Below are 17400 nucleotides of genomic sequence, written 5' to 3' on the forward strand. Positions count from 1 at the left end.
AAAGGTTTCTTTGGGGAGAAAAATAATAAAATAAAATAAAATAAAAACAACACACATAAAAAAACAAACAGGTATCCACACAAGTATTGATTGAATTAAGTTAACACTGTCAATAAGAAAACTGTTTAGTATGTTTACAATGTTTTTAAAGGTAGATTTTAAAGAACATCTAACATATCATTGAGGAAGCAAAATTAAAACACAAATAGAATCAAATAGAATGGTTTCTAATAGCAAAGATTCCCCATTTGAAATATAGCTGTTTAATCTCTTACTCTTTTCACATGTGCACCTGTGTACACAAGTCATCTAACACAAGTCACCTCACCCTGGTTAGAATGGCTCACATACAGAAATCTACCAACAACAGATGCTGGTGAGGATGTGGGGAAAAAGGGACACTAACCCACTGTTGGTGGGAATGCAAACTTGTAAAGCCACTATGGAAGTCAGTCTGGAGATTCCTAAGAAACCTGAATATAACCCTACCATACAACCCAGCCATCCCACTCCTTGGAATTTACCCAAAGGAAATTAAATTGGCAAACAAAAAAGCTGTCTGCACCTTAATGTTTATCGCAGCTCAATTCACAATAGCTAAGACCTGGAATCAACCCAAATGCCCATCAACAGTAGACTGGATAAAGAAGTTATGGGACGTGTACTATACAGCAGTAAAAAACATGAAATCCCGTCATTTGCAACAAGATGGAGGAATCTGGAAAACATCATGCTGAGTGAAATAAGCCAGTCCCAGAGGGACAAATATCATATGCTTTCCCTAATGGGTGACAACTAACTGAGCACCAAAAAGGAAACCTGTTGAAGTGAAATGGACACTATGAGAGACAATGACTTGATCAGCCCTTGTCCTGACTGTTGATGTACAACTTAATACTTTATCCCTTTTAGTATTTTTTTGTTCTACTTAATACTATTGGTTGAACTCTGTAATTAACACACAATTATTCTTAGGTGTTTAAATTTAACTGAAAAGTGATCTCTGTTAAATATAAGAGTGGGAATAAGAGATGGAACAGATGTACAATTTGGGACAAGCTCAAGCTGACTTGCCCCAAATGGTAGAGTTAGAAACGTGCCTGGGGATTCCAATTACAATGGCTTCCCCCTCCCCATAACTTCCCTCCCACCTGCAACCCTCCCATCTCCAGCTCCCTCTCCCATTCCATTTGCATCAAGATTCATTTTCAATTATCTTTATATACAGAAGATCAATTTAGTATATATTAAGTAGAGATTTCAACAGTTTGCACCCACACAGAAACATAAAGTGTAAAATACTGTTTGAGTACTAGTTATAGCATTAATTCACATTGAACAACACATTAAGGACAGAGATCCTACATGAGGATTAAGTGCACAGTGACTCCTGTTGTTGACTTAACAATTTGACACTCTTGTTTATGACTTCAGTAATCTCCCTAGGCTCTTGTCATGAGTTGCCAAGGCTATGGAAGCCTTTTGAGTTCGCCAAATTCGATCTTAGTTAGACAAGGTCATAGTCAGAAGTTCTCTCCTCCCTTCAGAGAAAGGTACCTCCTTTTTTGATGTCCCGTTCTTTCCACTGGGATCTCACTCGCAGAGATCTTCCATTTAGGTCTTCCTTTTTTTTTTTCAGGGTGTCTTGGCTTTCCATGCCTAAAATACTCTCATGGGCTCTTCAGCCAGATCTGAATGCCTTAAGGGCTGATTCTGAGGCCAGAGTGCTATTTAGGACATCTGCCATTCAATGAGTCTACTGTATATCCCACTTCCCATGATGGACCATTCTCTCCCTTTCTGATTCTATCAGCTAGTATTAGCAGACACTAGACTTGTTTGTGTGATCCCTTTGACTCTTAGACCTATCAGTGTGATCAATTGTGAACTGAAATTGATCACTTGGACTAGTGAGATGGCATTGGTACATGCCACCTTGATGGGATTGTATTGGGATCCCCTGGCATTTTAAGAAACATTTTAAAAAATGTACATCCCAGTGGCCAGTGCTGTGGTTAAGCCTCTGCCTGTGGTGCCGGCATCCCATGTGGGTACTGGTTTGAGTCCTGGCTGTTCCTCTTCTGATCCAGATCCCTGCTGACAGCCTAGGAAAGCAGCGGAAGATGGCCCACGTGCTTGGACCCTTGCACTCACATGGGAGACCCAGGTGAAGCTCCAGGCTCCTGGCTTTGGATCAGCACAGCTCCAGCTGTTGCAGCCAATTGGACGGTGGACCAGTGGATGGAAGATCTTTCTGTCTCTCCCTCCCTCTGTCTGTAGTTCTGCCTCTCAGATAAAATAAATAAAATCTTTAAAAAATAAATCTTTAAGAAAAATACATCCCAGGGCCAGCATTGTGGCATAGCAGGTTAAGCTGCCACCTGCAATGCTGGCATCCCATCTGTGCACTGGCCTCAATCCTGGATGCTCCACTTCCAATCTAGTTACCTACTAATGTGCCTGGGAAAGCAGCTGAAGATGGCCCAAGTATCTGAGCCCTTGTCATCCACATGGGATTTTTGGATGGAGTTCCAGGCTTCTGGCTTTGGCCTAGTCCAACCCCAGCCATTGGGGCCATTTGGGGAATGAATCAGTGTGTGGAAGATCTCTCTCTCTTCCCCCTCCCCTGTAACTCTGCCTTTCAAACATATACAATAATTCATTTTTTAAAAGTTCAACCATATTATGATTAAAAGTCAACAAAATGTAATCCCAATTTCAAACCATTACATCTACCAAATTCAGTAGTGACATACTGTCCCTACAAATCCTCACAGCAAATAGTCCTTATTCTCAATGACTTGCGGCTGCTCCCTTTTCTACCCTCTCCAGCTTCTATTAACCTAATGCCCTCTGAGACATTTTGGCAGTAATTACAAAGCTTCTTCAGGTTTTTCTGGATCTAATTTAAAAAGGATATAAGATATTATTTTTGAACTGCATATCAATCTTACGCTGTGTGATGTTTTACTGGAAGCTGAAGGTAAAACTACTTTGTACATATTAGGGACACACTGCTGTTTGCCAGAGCATGGCAAAGCTGCCATCTGTGCCTAAGAAACACATTATGTGTTCAGCCTCTACATTCTCTCAGGAGGGGAAACACTGCTTTCTCCAAAAATCAAAACAACACAAAAATATATAAAGATTCCCAACCTTCTGTTAGGCATTTTCTCAGCATTTTCTAAATCGTATTCCATGGAATAGAAGCACCTCTACATCTATGAGACAGCTTCAAAAAGCTCATGGGAATTTTCATTAAAAAGATGTTTACATTTGGTGCAAAACCTTTTTAAAATATTCAGGTTTTCCACAATATGCATTTCCATGAACTTTTTGAGGCGCTCTCATATAGGTATATGTTTAGCAAAATAGCAATGGAGGTGGGGCAGGAGTGAGGGGGTTGGTGATCACCTGTTGGAAGAAAACTACAAATGAGACTTCGATCCCATTTTTTAAAAAGTTATTTATTGAAGAGGAAGACAGACAGGGATAGCGACAGAGATCTCCCTCCTGCTGGTTCACTCACAACAGTTGGGGATGGGCCGGTCCAAAGGTAGGAAGGAGGAATTCAACCCAGATATGTGCATTCTTTGGGGGTATGTACTGGAAATATTTTTAGAATATTTTAACAGGAAGTAATAAATTGCTCTTTCATTGAACTTAAAAAAAAACTATAGCCATCAAAGTCATAGTGCCTTTTTTTGACTCATCATCTTTATTTTGGAATGATTCTTAAAGATGTTGGAACAGTTGATCATTTAACAAAAGAATGGTGACCTCCTATTTTGTTGTTTGAAGGTACAGCAACTTACCTGATAAGGCACAGCACCTGTTGCATATTTTAGATCCCCTTAGTTTTTGGGTGTGTCTTGAGTCTATGTGGCTAGATTTGATTTTGGATGTTTCACCTTCATGCCATCTTAAAGCTAAATATGTAAATTTAATTGTTATTTCCTGACAGTAGTAACTGGTTTGTGGAAAATTTGAGCTAATCAAACAAACTGGATCGAACAGGTTCTCTGGGGCGGGCACTGTGGTTGAGGTGTCACTTGGGATGCCCACATTCCATACTGCAGTGCAGTCTCAGTCCTGGCCACTCTGCTCCCCAAACAGCTTCCTGCTAAAGCTAATGCATCCTGGGAGGCAGTACATGACAGCTGAAGTACTTGAGTTCTTGCCATTAATATGGGAGATCCAGATGGGGGTTCGAGCTCCTGGCTTTGGCCTGGCCCAGTCCTTGGCTATTGTGGACAATTACAGGGTGAACCAGCAAATGGAGGATCTCTCTCTGTCGCTCTACCTTTTGAGTGTATTTTAAAAAAATACACATTTAAAAAAATTTGGTTCTTCCCTTCCTCTATAAAGTACCCTAGCATCTCAAAGTCCAGAAGAAAAACGGCTTCGAGGCAGGACTCTAACATTCTAACAAAAAGTCTTGAGACCTAGTGAACTTTCACAGGGATTAGCTGATGAAAAAAGAAATTCCAAGTTATCAGAACAAGGCTTTTAAGAACACTTATCTCTGGGGCTGGTGTTGTGTCATAACAGGTAGAGCTGCCACCTATGACACCTGGCTGTCGCTCCCCCTCTTCGTGGAGGAACGACACAGGACCCTGCGCTGTTCTTTCGTCTGCTCGGCCCTCCCCGGGTTTGCTGCTGGTTCTTCCCGGGTTGGCTACTATCCCTTCCACCTCCGTGGAAGGGCAGTTCCCCCTGGCCGCATTCCCCACTTCCGCAGGGGAGCGGCACACCGCCGGCCGGCTTTCTTCGGGGGCTGCACGGGTTCCCTTAGATGTTCCCCATAGATGTTCCCGGTGCATGCCGTCTCTCTCCTCCTTTATAGTCCTCCTCCACCAATCCCAACTCGGCTGCCCACACGCCGAGTACGCTGCTCTCCAATCAGGAGCAAGTCCTACAGTTAATTGGTTGAACTGGAGGCAGCTGCGCGGAAGCTGTTTACTTCTCTCCCAGCGCCATATTGTGGGAGAGCAGTTGCATAGAATAAGTCTTAATTCGAGTAACTTAGTCTAGTCCGGATTGCTCCCCACACCTGGCATCCTATATTGGTGCTGGTTTGAGTCCCAGTTGCCCCACTTCTGATCTAGCTCCCTGTTAATGTGCCTGGGAAAGCAGTGGAAGATGGCCTAAGTGCTTGGGGCCCTGCCACCAGAGAGACCCAGAAGAAGTTCCTGGCTCATGACTTCAGCCGGGCCCAGTTTGGCATTTGTGGCCATCAGGGGAGTGAACTAGCGGATAGAAAACCTCTTTGCCTCACTCTGTCTCTGAAGCGCTTTCAAATAAATAAATTTTTTTTTAAAAAAGAAAAGAAAACTTATCTCTTGAAGACTTTATTTTCAGTTGTTCATGAGTCTTTAAGAAGTTTCTGCTCTTATTTTCTCTTTCAAACTTCCATGAATACACTTGCTCTAATGTTTTAGTTTCTTTCAATCAGTAAAAAGTATTTTTAGTGATTCCTAATTTTTAATGAATTTTAATGAATTTAATGAATTCACCTCAACCTGCCATACCACAGTGCCTGCCCCAAAAGAACCAGTTTAATCCAGCTTATTTGATTAGCTCATATTTATTTGATTAGCTCAAATTAAAACTGAATTGTAATTTTTAAATGTTGTACATTTAAGTTTGATTTTAAAGAGGCAATACTATCCCTCATTGTTTGCTTTAGCCCAATTTGTGAGGAGGAGTAAAAGGGAATGGAGCAAGATGGAAACAGGGGAAGAGGGATTGGAATGAGAAACAGAAGTCCAGGGCAGTCTGTTTCCCATAATCTCACTTCCTTAAATGAACTTGAGATGAATAACACAAATCTTGGATCCAGAATATTTCATGTACTGTGACATTGTCATATGTTGCAATTCTGTTGACTAAAGTAAGTGCTGTTTATACAGTATGGGCCCCAGTCTGGACTTGTTTGACCTGGGAGTTTCTATTGCTCTACTCTAACTCTATAGAGTTGACAGCCACAAGCTGCACGTTGAGGCTCCTGGATCCTCTGGCTCCCAGTCATATCCTGCCAATGACAGTCAGTGGCAGAAAGAAAAGGAAGTTTCCCCTTATTTGCCTTCAGATGAGTCACTGTAGTTCTGTTTACTCTGGAGGACCCTGGCCTTGGGCTTTGTGAGCACTTCCCCACCAGCCAGGGGGCAGCACTGGCTTTCTCCTGGTGTTGAGTTTGCACTTGTCAGTCTGACTAGTCTTCTCAGCTCTTTGAACACCTGTGCTATCAATTTTGTGTTAAATTCTCCATGTTTGAAACACAAGTAGTTTTTGTTTTCTTGGTTAGAAGCCTGACTTCTGTAGTACTCAATAAAATCATGACCTATTGCAACTCTGGAGGAAAAACTCATGAAAAGGAATGTAGATCTCCTACATACCTTCTACATGGACCCTTCCCAAGAGACATTATTCAAAAATTTCACTTTTGGTGTTGGCTTTAAACCTTAACATGCATAAATTATGCACCTCACTGAGGTTAACTTTTACTGACTCCAAGCTAAATGATGTGCTCCACGGGAAGATATACATTATCAGACACCTGAGACTTCATCTTAGAGATTAAGACATGAAAAAAAATGAATGGAAATGTTTTAATAAATGGAAATTTTAGAAATGAAATATTTGTTTGCACAGCCTCTACAAAACTACCATGGATTCAAAACTGTATTCAAATTCAAATATAACTTCTTAAGTATAGCTTTATTCATATGACTGAAACTTGTAAAGAGTCTAGATACTAAATCTAACAAAAGCAAAAACACTATGGGATGCCTATGCAACACTATGTAAAGTACTGAGCATGGGGCCAACACTGTGGCATAGTGGGTAAAGCCACAATCTGCAGTGGGGGCATTCCATGGGGTGCCGGTTCAAGTCCTGGCTGCTCTACTTCTTATCCAGCTCCCTGCTAAAGCACCTGGGAAAGCAGTAGAAGATGGCACAAGTGCTTGGGTGCCTGCAGCCATGTGGGAGACCCAGAAGAAACTCCAGGCTCCTGCCTTCAGATAAGCCCAGCTCTAGCTGTTGAAGCCATTTAAGGAGTGAACCAGTGGATGGAAGACCTATTTCTTTCTCTCTCTCTCCCTCACCCTCCCTCCCTCTCCCTCTCTCCCTCCCCTTCTGACTCTCTGTAACACTGCCTTTCAAATAAATTTAAAAAAAAAATTTAAGATTTATTTATTTTACTTGAAACTCAGAGTTACACAGAGAGAGAAGGAGAGGCAGAGAGAGAGAGAGGGAGAGGGGGAGAGAGAGAGAGAGAGAGAGAGGTCTTCCATCTGCTCGTTCACTCCCCAGTTGGCCACAATGGCCAGAGCTGTGCTGATCTGAAGCCAGGAGCCAGGAGCTTCCTCTTGGTCTTCCACGCGTGCACAGGGGCCCAAGGACTTGGGCCATCTTCCACTGCTTTCCCAAGCCATAGCAGAGAGCTGGATTGGAAGTGGAGCAGCTGGGACTCAAACCAGTACCCATATGGGATGCTGGCACTGCAGGCGGTGGTTTCACCTGCTATGCCACAGTGCCAGCCCATTAAATTTTTTTTAAAAGTACTCAGCATTAATGGAGTGTTTGATATTGTCCCAGGAACTACATAACTTTAAGAATCACAGAATTTTACAGAAAATATTAAGATTAGTTTCTCATTTAACACTGATCAAAGGAATCAGCATTTTGCAAGCACCCATGCAAGGATAGCCTTTCATAAAATTTTGCTTTCAATGTCATGTGGTCAGAAATAGGGCTTTTTCCTTAAGAACAATAAATGTGAGGTGTGGGTGTCTGGCACCACAGTTAAGGTGCTGCCTGGATGTCTACATCCCTCGAGTGCCTGTGTTTGAGTCCCAGCTTCCTGCTAATGTACACTCTGGGATGCAGCAGGTGATGGCTGAAATGGTTGGGGTCCTGGCCAACCAAGTGAGAAACCTGGATGGAGTTCCTGGCTCCTGGGCGTTTGGTGAGTAAACTAATGAATGAGAGCTCTCTGTCTTTGCCTTTCAAACACATAACTATAATAAAATAAAAATTTTAAAAGAGCCATGAGACTGTGGTTAAAATTAATTACAAAAAGAAAAAGAAATGTGAAAGCAACACCAAGTAAGCAAATCCTGGCTGTAAGACTGTAATGAACTGTTTTCACCTAGTGTCAAAAATAAGACTCTCAGCATAGAAATTTTCTGCCTGCCTTGCAAAGACCCACAGATATTAATGGGTATTCTTGGGTTTGTTATGACTTACCATAATTAAAGCTAGGTGTAGGAAAACTAAGTCAAGAAATAATGAATGCTGCGCATTCAAGGGCCAAATTGAAAGTTAACAAAAGCAGTTCTTAAGAAAGAAATCACATGCTAATTTAAAATAAAAAATTTTATGAAGTAACATGTTAAAAGTCTCAATTTAGAAGATTTCTTTTCCAGGTTTACAATGTCATAAGAAAAATGTTGCCTTCAAGAGTGCTTCTTGGCCAGCACTGCAGCTCAATAGGCTAATCCTCCACCTTGCGGCAACCGCACACCAGGTTCTAGTCCAGGTTGGGGCGCCGGATTCTATCCCGGTTGCCCCTCTTCCAGGCCAGCCCTCTGCTATGGCCCGGGAGTGCAGTGGAGGATGGCCCAAGTGCTGGGCTCTGCACCCGCATGGGAGACCAGGAGAAGCACCTGGCTCCTGGCTTCAGATCAGTGCGATGCGCCGGCCGCAGCATGCCGGCCGCAGCAGCCATTGGAGGGTGAACCAACAGTAAAAGGAAGACCTTTCTCTCTGTCTTTCTCTCTCACTGTCCACTCTGCCTGTCAAAAAAAAAAAAAAAAAAAAAAAAAAAAAAAAAAGTGCTTCTTGCAGTCCACAAAGCAGACTCATAGAATGATAATCACTTTAAGTAGCACTCTGACCTCAGAATCAGCTCTTAAGGCATCCTGGCGTGGCTGAAAAGCCCATGAGAGCATTTCAGTCATGGAAAGCCAAGAAGATGTGGCAAAAAATGTTCTACATGAAGGCTCTCTGTGAGTGAGACCTCAGTGGAAAGAAGTGGCCATCACAGAAGGATGTACTTTTCCCTAAAGGGAGGCGAGAACTTCCACTTTGCTTATGGCCTTGTCTAAATACTGACAGAGTTTGTGGATTCAAAAGGCTTCCATAGCCTTGGCAGCTCATACCAAGTGCCTCTGGTGGTCATACATAAGAGTGTTAATTGTTAAATTAACAACAGGAGTCACTGTGCACTAACTCCCCATGCAGGACCTCTATCCTTAATGAATTGAATTATGAGTTAACTGTAAAACTTTTTCTGTCTGTGTGTGTGTGTGTGTGTGCAAATTGTTGAAATCTTTACTTAGTATAGAGTTGGTCTTTTGTGTACAAAGTTAATTGAAGATGAATCTTAATAGAGACTGGGACTGGGAAGGAGAGAGGCAGGAGAAGGAGGGGTGGGAGTGTGGGTGGGAGGGCAGGTATAGTGGGAAAAATAACTATATTCCTAAAGTTGTACTTGTGAAATTTGTACTCATTAAATAAAAAGTTTCTTTGAAAAACAAGAGTGCTTTTCCACTTCAAATCCCTAATTCAAAATCACTTTTTGTGTCACCACAAATTCAACATGTTGTCATTGGACATGGTGCCACTTCACATTAATATTTCAGCAAAATGCCCAAGGGAAAATATGTAATTTTTTCTTAATATGTTAATGATTTTATTATTTGATACTGTAACAGTTAATATACATTGAATGTAGGACATTATAGAGAAAAACTTTGTTTAAATGTAATGATATTAAAAATGCTTAGTTTTTATGATAAACCAAAATTTTTTAGATAGCCAAAAATCAAAATACAAATAAAGAGTTAAAGATTTCAGGGGCATGGCACTGTAGTGTAGTGGTTAAACTGCTGCTTGCCACACCAGCATCCTATGTCAGAGTGCTGATTTGAGTCCTAGCTGCTATGCTTCCAATCCAACTTCCTATTAATGTGCCTGGGAAAAGCAGTGGAAGAGGGTTCAGGAACTTGGGCCCTTGTCACCTGCATGGGAGACTTAGATGGACCACCTGACACCTGGCTTCAGCCTGGCCCAGCCCTGGCTGTTGTAGCCATTTGGGGAGTGAACCAGTGGATAGAAAATTCTCTGTGTCTCTCCTTTTCTCTGTCACTCTGCCTTTTACGTAAATATTTTAAACATAAAGATTCTAATTATTACACAATCTTCATTCCAGATTGCAAAACAACAAAAACTTCCTATTAAAATAAATGGTCATTATTTGCTTCTGATTTATCATGGATTCCTCTTCTGTGCCTGGTTTATTAAAGATTCTTAATGTTCAAAGGAAAATTTCCTGTGTGTTGCTCCCCGTCTTCGTGGAGGAACGACACAGGACCCTGCGCTGTTCTTTTGTCTGCTCGGCCCTCCCCGGGTTTGCTGCTGGTTCTTCCCGGGTTGGCTACTGTCCCTTCCACCTCCATGGAAGGGCGGTTCCCCCTGCCACTTTCCCCACTTCCGCGGGGGAGCGGCACACTGCCGGCCGGCTCTCTCGGGGGCTGCTCAGATGTTCCTCAGGTGTTCCCCTTAGATGTTCCTGGTGCATGTTGTCTCTCTCCTCCTTTATAGTCCTCTTCCGCCAATCCCAACTCTGCTACCCACACGCCGAGTACGCTGCTCTCCTCCAATCAGGAGCAGGTCCTACAGTTTATTGGCTGAACTGGAGGCAGCTGTGTAGAAGCTGTTTACTCCCTTCTCAGCGCCATATTGTGGGAGAGCAGATGCATAGAATAAGTCTTAATTCCAGTAACTTAGTCTAGTCTGAGTTGCTCCCCACACCTGTGTACATAAATGCCACTCTGAAATACTGTTTTATTAATCCTTATATAGCCAGAGGCAGCTGAAGGAAATGTAGCATCTAAAAATTCCAAGTCTGATGGAAGCATTTAGCCCAACAGTTAAGATGCCCATATCATACATGAGAATGCCTGGGTTCTACTCCCAGCTCCTGCTCTTGACTCCAGCTTCCTATCAATGCAGATTGTGGGTAAAAACAGTGACGGCTCAAGTAACTGGGTTAATGCCACTCACGTGGGAGACCTAGATTATGTCCCTTGTTCCTGGCTCAGGTCATAGTGGGCACTTGGAAAATGAACCAATGCATGGCAACTCTATCTCTCCCTCTCCAATCAATAAAAAATAATTTTCATTTTACTTCTTATATTTTCATATTCTTTGAAAGGCAGGGGGTAAAGGGTAAAGAGAGGCACAGACAGACAGGTCTTCCATCTGCTGGTACACTCTTCAAATGTCCACAACAGCCAGGGCTGGGCCAGGCTGAAGTCAGAAACCCACAACTCCATCTGGGTCTCACCTGTGGATGACAGGGACCCAAGTACCTGAGCCTTCATCTGGGTCTCACCTGTGGATGACAGGGACCCAAGTACCTGAACCTTCATCTGCTGCTTCCCAGGATACGCATTAGAAGGAAGTTGGATCAGAAGCAGAGGAGCCAGGTCTGTGGATATGGGATGTGCATGTACCAAGCAGCAACAAAGTGTTGCACCAAACACCTGCCCCAATAAAAAATAATTTTAAAAAATTACAAATCTGCATAAAACATACCTCAATTAATCTAAATGGAATTTTTGAGATAGGGCACTTATTAAAATACAACCCTAACTTCAAATTCTGTAAACTATCTCAAATGCTATACCAGTATTAAAAAGAAATCACACACAATACATTTGTTACATGAGTTAAATCTGCAGATCTTGCAGATGATATTATTCATCTCTTATTTCCATGAATTTGTCCTAAAATATTTAGTAATAAAGAACATTTCAAAAGGATATTAGAGAGAAATGAATCAAAATTGCAACAACTAGAATTGTTCAAAATAAAAACAACACTTCATTTATTTGCTAATAAGGCTGTGAAAATATTATTTTCTCATTAATTCTTCCTTTATCCTTCATTAAAGACATTTTTGTTTCTTTAGGCAGCACAGTGAGGATTAATGCCACAGGCCTGACCACAGTGCCCTGTGAGAAAATGTGGCTTCCAGGAGTCATACCTTGCAACCCCAAATTGGCTCTGCATGATTGATTTTAAAGTATGCATTAGCATTCTTCCTGAAACAAGGCTGGATACCTCCGAGAACATTCGCATTTAACCTTGTGAGTGCACTTCTACAGAAACTGAGCTGCCAAGGGAAAAATCAGTGTAATATAAGGAATTAATTAAGTCAGGCTGGAAAGTCTAGTATCAAAATAAAACAAAATCAACATGTATCTAAAGGGATAAGGATAGATGCATTACATATACTTAATGGCTTTTCTAAATGACTCCCAACAAAAGCATTCATCTAAGCACTTTTAACGCTGCCTCATTTTATAGTTTTGTTGTACTTGAGATTCTGATGTTTACCTAATAGAAAGTCTGACAAAATAGACTTTTTTCCAGTCATGGTCATAATTGAAGCATTATACAATAGTGGGCTTTAAATTATGTATGGGTGGAAAAGTAGAAGACTGAAACCAAGATATATTCAGAAAAATATAATCATGTGTCAAAACTGCTCAAAAAGAGAGGAAGGACTTGAGCACTTGCATGTAACCTCTCCCACCCACCATTTCCAAAGACTTGCCCACCCTGACCCCTTGTTTCTGGGAGATCCAGATTGGAAGGAGCCTAGCACCTTATTTCTTGAGAAGATGAACTCTTAACTACAAAAGTGCAGAATGGAAGTCTTCAGGTGCACACTCACTATGACTACACTATTCAAATATAACAATCATTCAGATACATAAATCCTGAGAGAAAAGGTGAGCCAATGTTTTCAAAATTCATACTCCCATTTAGCCAGTTTATGGCGCTTCTTTCTAGGGAAGTTTTCTTCAATCAAAATACAGCAGCCTTGTAGAAGCCCTGCTGGAGATCCACCCAGCATGCTAACTAAGGCTTACTGCTCCCAGAATCCGGAATGACAAAATATGATCTATGGTGTGAGCCGACAGCCCAGGAGTAAGCAAAAAATTCTGAGTTCAATCTCTTTTCCTACCATGTTTACAGAATAATACGGATCAAGTATTTTACCCTGTAAATTGCTGAAGATCTCTGTGAACTGTTGAATAGCAAAAACAGAGTAGAAGTGTCTAAATAGTAAATTTCTACCATAATTAGCCTTTAGTAATTGCAATGTTAAGTTCTTTCTAAAAAAAAATTACTTCCACATTCTTTACATGCCTCTACCATGTCAAGATGAACAGATCAAAAGTATAACAAAATCAACATTATTTTTAGCCTACGAACTAAGATGTCTCCAAATGAGAAGACAGCTGTCTGTTTTGTAAATTACCATAAGCCATCTTTTAAATTAATATGATACAGAAGTTCTCAGTACTAAGCAGAAAGATCATAAGGATGGCTAAATTTCATCTTAAATTCCCAGTAACACTAAACCAATTTTAAGAACATGAATAGGACAGACTAAAACTAAAATATGCAAAGGGAATTTTAAAAAATCAGAATCATTGAGAAACTTTTAAGAGAACTGTTCCCACAAAACTTGAAAAGGGAATAGAGTCTGATTAATGAAATCACTGTGAGTCCTGGGACATATGTTCTCTCATGTCTATAATGAAAAGACTTCCAGTGCAGTCAAATAATAAATACATGGGAAATCTAAGATTAAGGTTGTAATTGTGAATATTTTATATTTAGTAGAGTAAAAAGTCATAGGTAAGGAGAATTCCTTCTTGCTTTTCTTCTTTGGCAACCACTAAAACTTTATTCAGGAAAACTAAGTTATTTCAAAAAAAGAGGCATTCAGTTCTGGAGTAATTTGGTAGATTTATATGTGCAAAAATTAGAAATCACTTGATACATCTATAATACACAAATACATATATAAACATTTTATTTTAATAATACTCTTTTATCACTTCAATTTAAATCATTCCATTATGAAAATGTCTTAATTGAAGAGAGAATATTTCTTCAAAACTCTAAATTAAACAGAGCTTTATCAATTAAATTTACAACAATACAACCTTTAGAAATATGTAATTCTTCATTTGACAATAATACTTCCCATTAAAAATTTGTCATGGTTTGTCACAGATTTAAAATACAAGGCACCTAATACTATTAAAAGATAATACAGTATATGTAGTGTAAGTGAACCAGATCTGTTCTCAAATATTTATTCTCTTTAAATTTCCATCAAATTTGCATGAACATACTTGTTGCATAAATTAGACAATTTTTCCTGTGTAGTTAATTTGCAATATTTTACAATACCAAAAAATATAATCCGTACCTATTGCAGCCAGCTTATCTTAACATTTTTCCTGTCAGAAACACTGATCTACATAAATGATTACTTGAAAATATTTCCATAACACAGTCCAGCATCTAATAAACATGAAAATAACATTAGGATTTTATTCCTTGATTAGTTTAATTGATTTCACCAGCTGAATTTCTTGGGACGTGTAAGGCAGGTTGGTCCTGTAGATGGACTATGGACTAGAACTTCCTACCATTGTTTTGATATGTATACAGCTACATAGCAAAGTACTTCATTATGAAAATGAAGAAAACAGATATGAGGAAAATATATTTTAGAGTTTCAAAGAACTGAAACTGTTATTTTTCAGACTAGGCACTGAAACACTTTTCTACAAAAACTTGCCAGAGATTGTCTCTTCGCCGTATAACGTTCCATGATCAAGCTAAAAACAAAAAACACAGACAAATGATTAGATTCTGATTTCCATAGTTTTGATTTTTGAGTTCTACAGCAATGTCAAAGGCTGACATTCAACACTATAAGTGCTTACAGACTGTGTCTTAGCAGTGTGTATTACTGGTATGTTTCACTATTACACCTACAAGAGACAAAGACTGCTGCCCAACCTGCTCTGCTCTACACTCCTCTACTACAATCGATTGTCTTGAGTCTTTACTATCTCCCCTTTGTCCAACTCTCACTTCCAGAAATACTGAAACTTTGCCTAGGTTGGGGTGGGTTTGAGCATGACCCTGGGAATAATGCACAGCATGCTATGAAAAGATGCTGCATAAATTATAGTATTTAAAAACTTTAAAAATAATTGTATTTATAGTTGTGTATTTAAAGATTTTAGTATGTATTCATTCATTTATTTATTTGAAAGGCAGAGTGACAGAGAGAGATCTTGCAACTGCTGGTTCACTCCCCAGCTGCCTGCAACAGCCAGGGCTGGACCAGCCCAAAGCCTGGAATTCCATTCGGGTCTCTCAGGTGGGTAATGGAAATCCAAGTATTTGGGAAATCACCTGCTGCTTCCCAGGTGCATTAACAGGAAGCTGGATTGGAAGTGGGTGTGGGACTCAATCCTAGATATTCTGATATGGGATATGGGCATCCCAAAATGGTGGCTTAAACCACTGTACCACAACACACTTTCCAATTTTTTTTAAAAAAACTTAAGAATGGCAAATAAACACAGACTTAGCTTCACTCTTTTCTGAAAAGCTCATTAAGAAGGCAATGAAGGGATTATTTTTTTCCTAAAAGAAATAAACCAGAGTTCAGTAGTTAGAAACCACCTGAGATGGCCACATTCTATATGGAAGTGTGTGGGTTAGAGTTCTAGGTCTACTTCTTTTTTTTTTTTTTTTTAACTTTTATTTAATGAATATAAATTTCCAAAGTACAGCTTATGGATTACAATGGCTTCCCCCCCATAACATCCCTCCCACCCATAACCCTCCCCTTTCCCACTCCCTCTCCCCTTCCATTCACATCAAGATTCATTTTCAATTCTCTTTATATACAGAAGATCAGTTTAGCATACATTAAGTAAAGATTTCAACAGTTTGCTCCCACACAGAAACATAAAGTGAAACATACTGTTTGAGTACTAGTTATAGCATTAAATCTCAATGTACAGCACACTAAGGACAGAGATCCTACTTGAGTAAGTGCACAGTGACTCCTGTTGTTGACTTAACAAATTGACACTCTTGTTTATGGCATCAGTAATCACCCTAGGCTCTTGTCATGAGCTGCCAAGGCTACGGAAGCCCTCTGAGTTCTAGGTCTACTTCTGATTTCAGCTTGCTGCTAATGCACATCCTGGGAGTTATGGCTCAAGTTAGTTATGGTTCAAGGAGCAGAGCCCCTGATATCCACACAGGAGACCTGGGTTGAATTCCTAGCTCTTGGCTTTGACGTGGCCCAGCCCTCAGCTATTGCAGGCATCTAAGGAATGAAGCAGCAGATGGAAGACCTCTCTGTTTTCATCTCTGTCTCTCTGCCTTTCAAAAAAATTCATAAATAATTTAAAATAAAAGGAATAAACTACACAGACTGAGAAGATCAGAGAGCTAAGAAGAGAGCTGTCAACTTTAGCACATAAGGGAGAAATACCACTTGGAAGAATGAGGAAACAACTAAAAAATATAATATTGGTACCAAGTGTATAGAAAAACCTTGGAGGTACGCAGGTGCCCTCCCCTTACATTTCGCAGATGGTCAAGTGTCTTCTCTCAGAAACTAAAAATGCTGGTAACAAAGGTTCTCTGGACTGGGGAAATACCAGGTAGAACCCTACATAGTTTCATTATAAGTAACGTTCATTTTGTCATAGCGATGTAAACCTTAAATATAGGTCTAGTAGAAATTATGCATTAATTATGATGGAATACAGAGGAGGTAGGCATGATGTAGATTAGAAAGGCAGGCATGTGGCATGGGAGCAGAGAAGGTTTAACTATTTTGGTGGAAAAGTCCACTGAAGATGCCCAAAAATGAAAACTAAAGAAACAGAAGCAAAAGCATGGTATTTACAGGGACAAGGAAGTAAATGCCAAAAGAATCAGCAAAAGCATTTAAATGATTTCTTCAGAATGGGAAAAGAATGAAAGCCTGAAGGGCAACACTAGGTAGGGCACAGCAGGACTAGCTGCTTTGAACAAGAAATCGCATGGAGCATTATAATGATGTACACGTAAGACCATCAGCACAGTAAAAACTAGATTAAAAAACAAAACCTAGAAATCAGTCTTAGGTTAGAGAGAAATTTACCATGAAGATAGTGAAATATAAGCTTCAAGACCAAGAGGAACACTAGAATGTAACAGGAGTTATTCAACAGTCTAGGCGGCAAGGGAAACCTGACTACAATCAGGAAACACTTCAATATAAATTGCCTAAAGATCTTTCACAAGGGACCTGCATCTCCATAATTCTGGTAACTTAATCTCTCATTCTAAATAAATAATAATTTTGTATATGCCAAAGATATGCTTACTTCAAGTATTCATTAGCAAATTATTAAATATCACCTACTCTGTCATCCCAGAAATATAAAAGATAGTATTTCTTATAATTTAAAAAAACGGGAAAATATTCTTGAAACATTTTAA

At 40.1% G+C, this 17400-nt stretch overlaps 1 protein-coding gene across 2 annotated transcripts in view; it reads right to left on the reverse strand.

Annotated features, from left to right (window-relative positions):
• Positions 1-13816: 13816 nt before the first annotated feature.
• Positions 13817-17400, reverse strand: part of SLC35F5 (solute carrier family 35 member F5) — a 47896-nt gene continuing 44312 nt past the window's right edge. For both annotated transcript variants that reach the window (XM_002712407.6, XM_008258490.5), the window contains exon 16: positions 13817-14720. The gene's annotated coding sequence lies outside the window, so the exon portion shown is untranslated. The remainder of the gene's footprint in view (positions 14721-17400) is intronic.

Source organism: Oryctolagus cuniculus, chromosome 3 (assembly GCF_051225735.1).
Source record: "Oryctolagus cuniculus isolate XC-2025 breed Fujian yellow rabbit chromosome 3, ASM5122573v1, whole genome shotgun sequence".
Lineage (NCBI taxonomy): Eukaryota > Metazoa > Chordata > Mammalia > Lagomorpha > Leporidae > Oryctolagus > Oryctolagus cuniculus.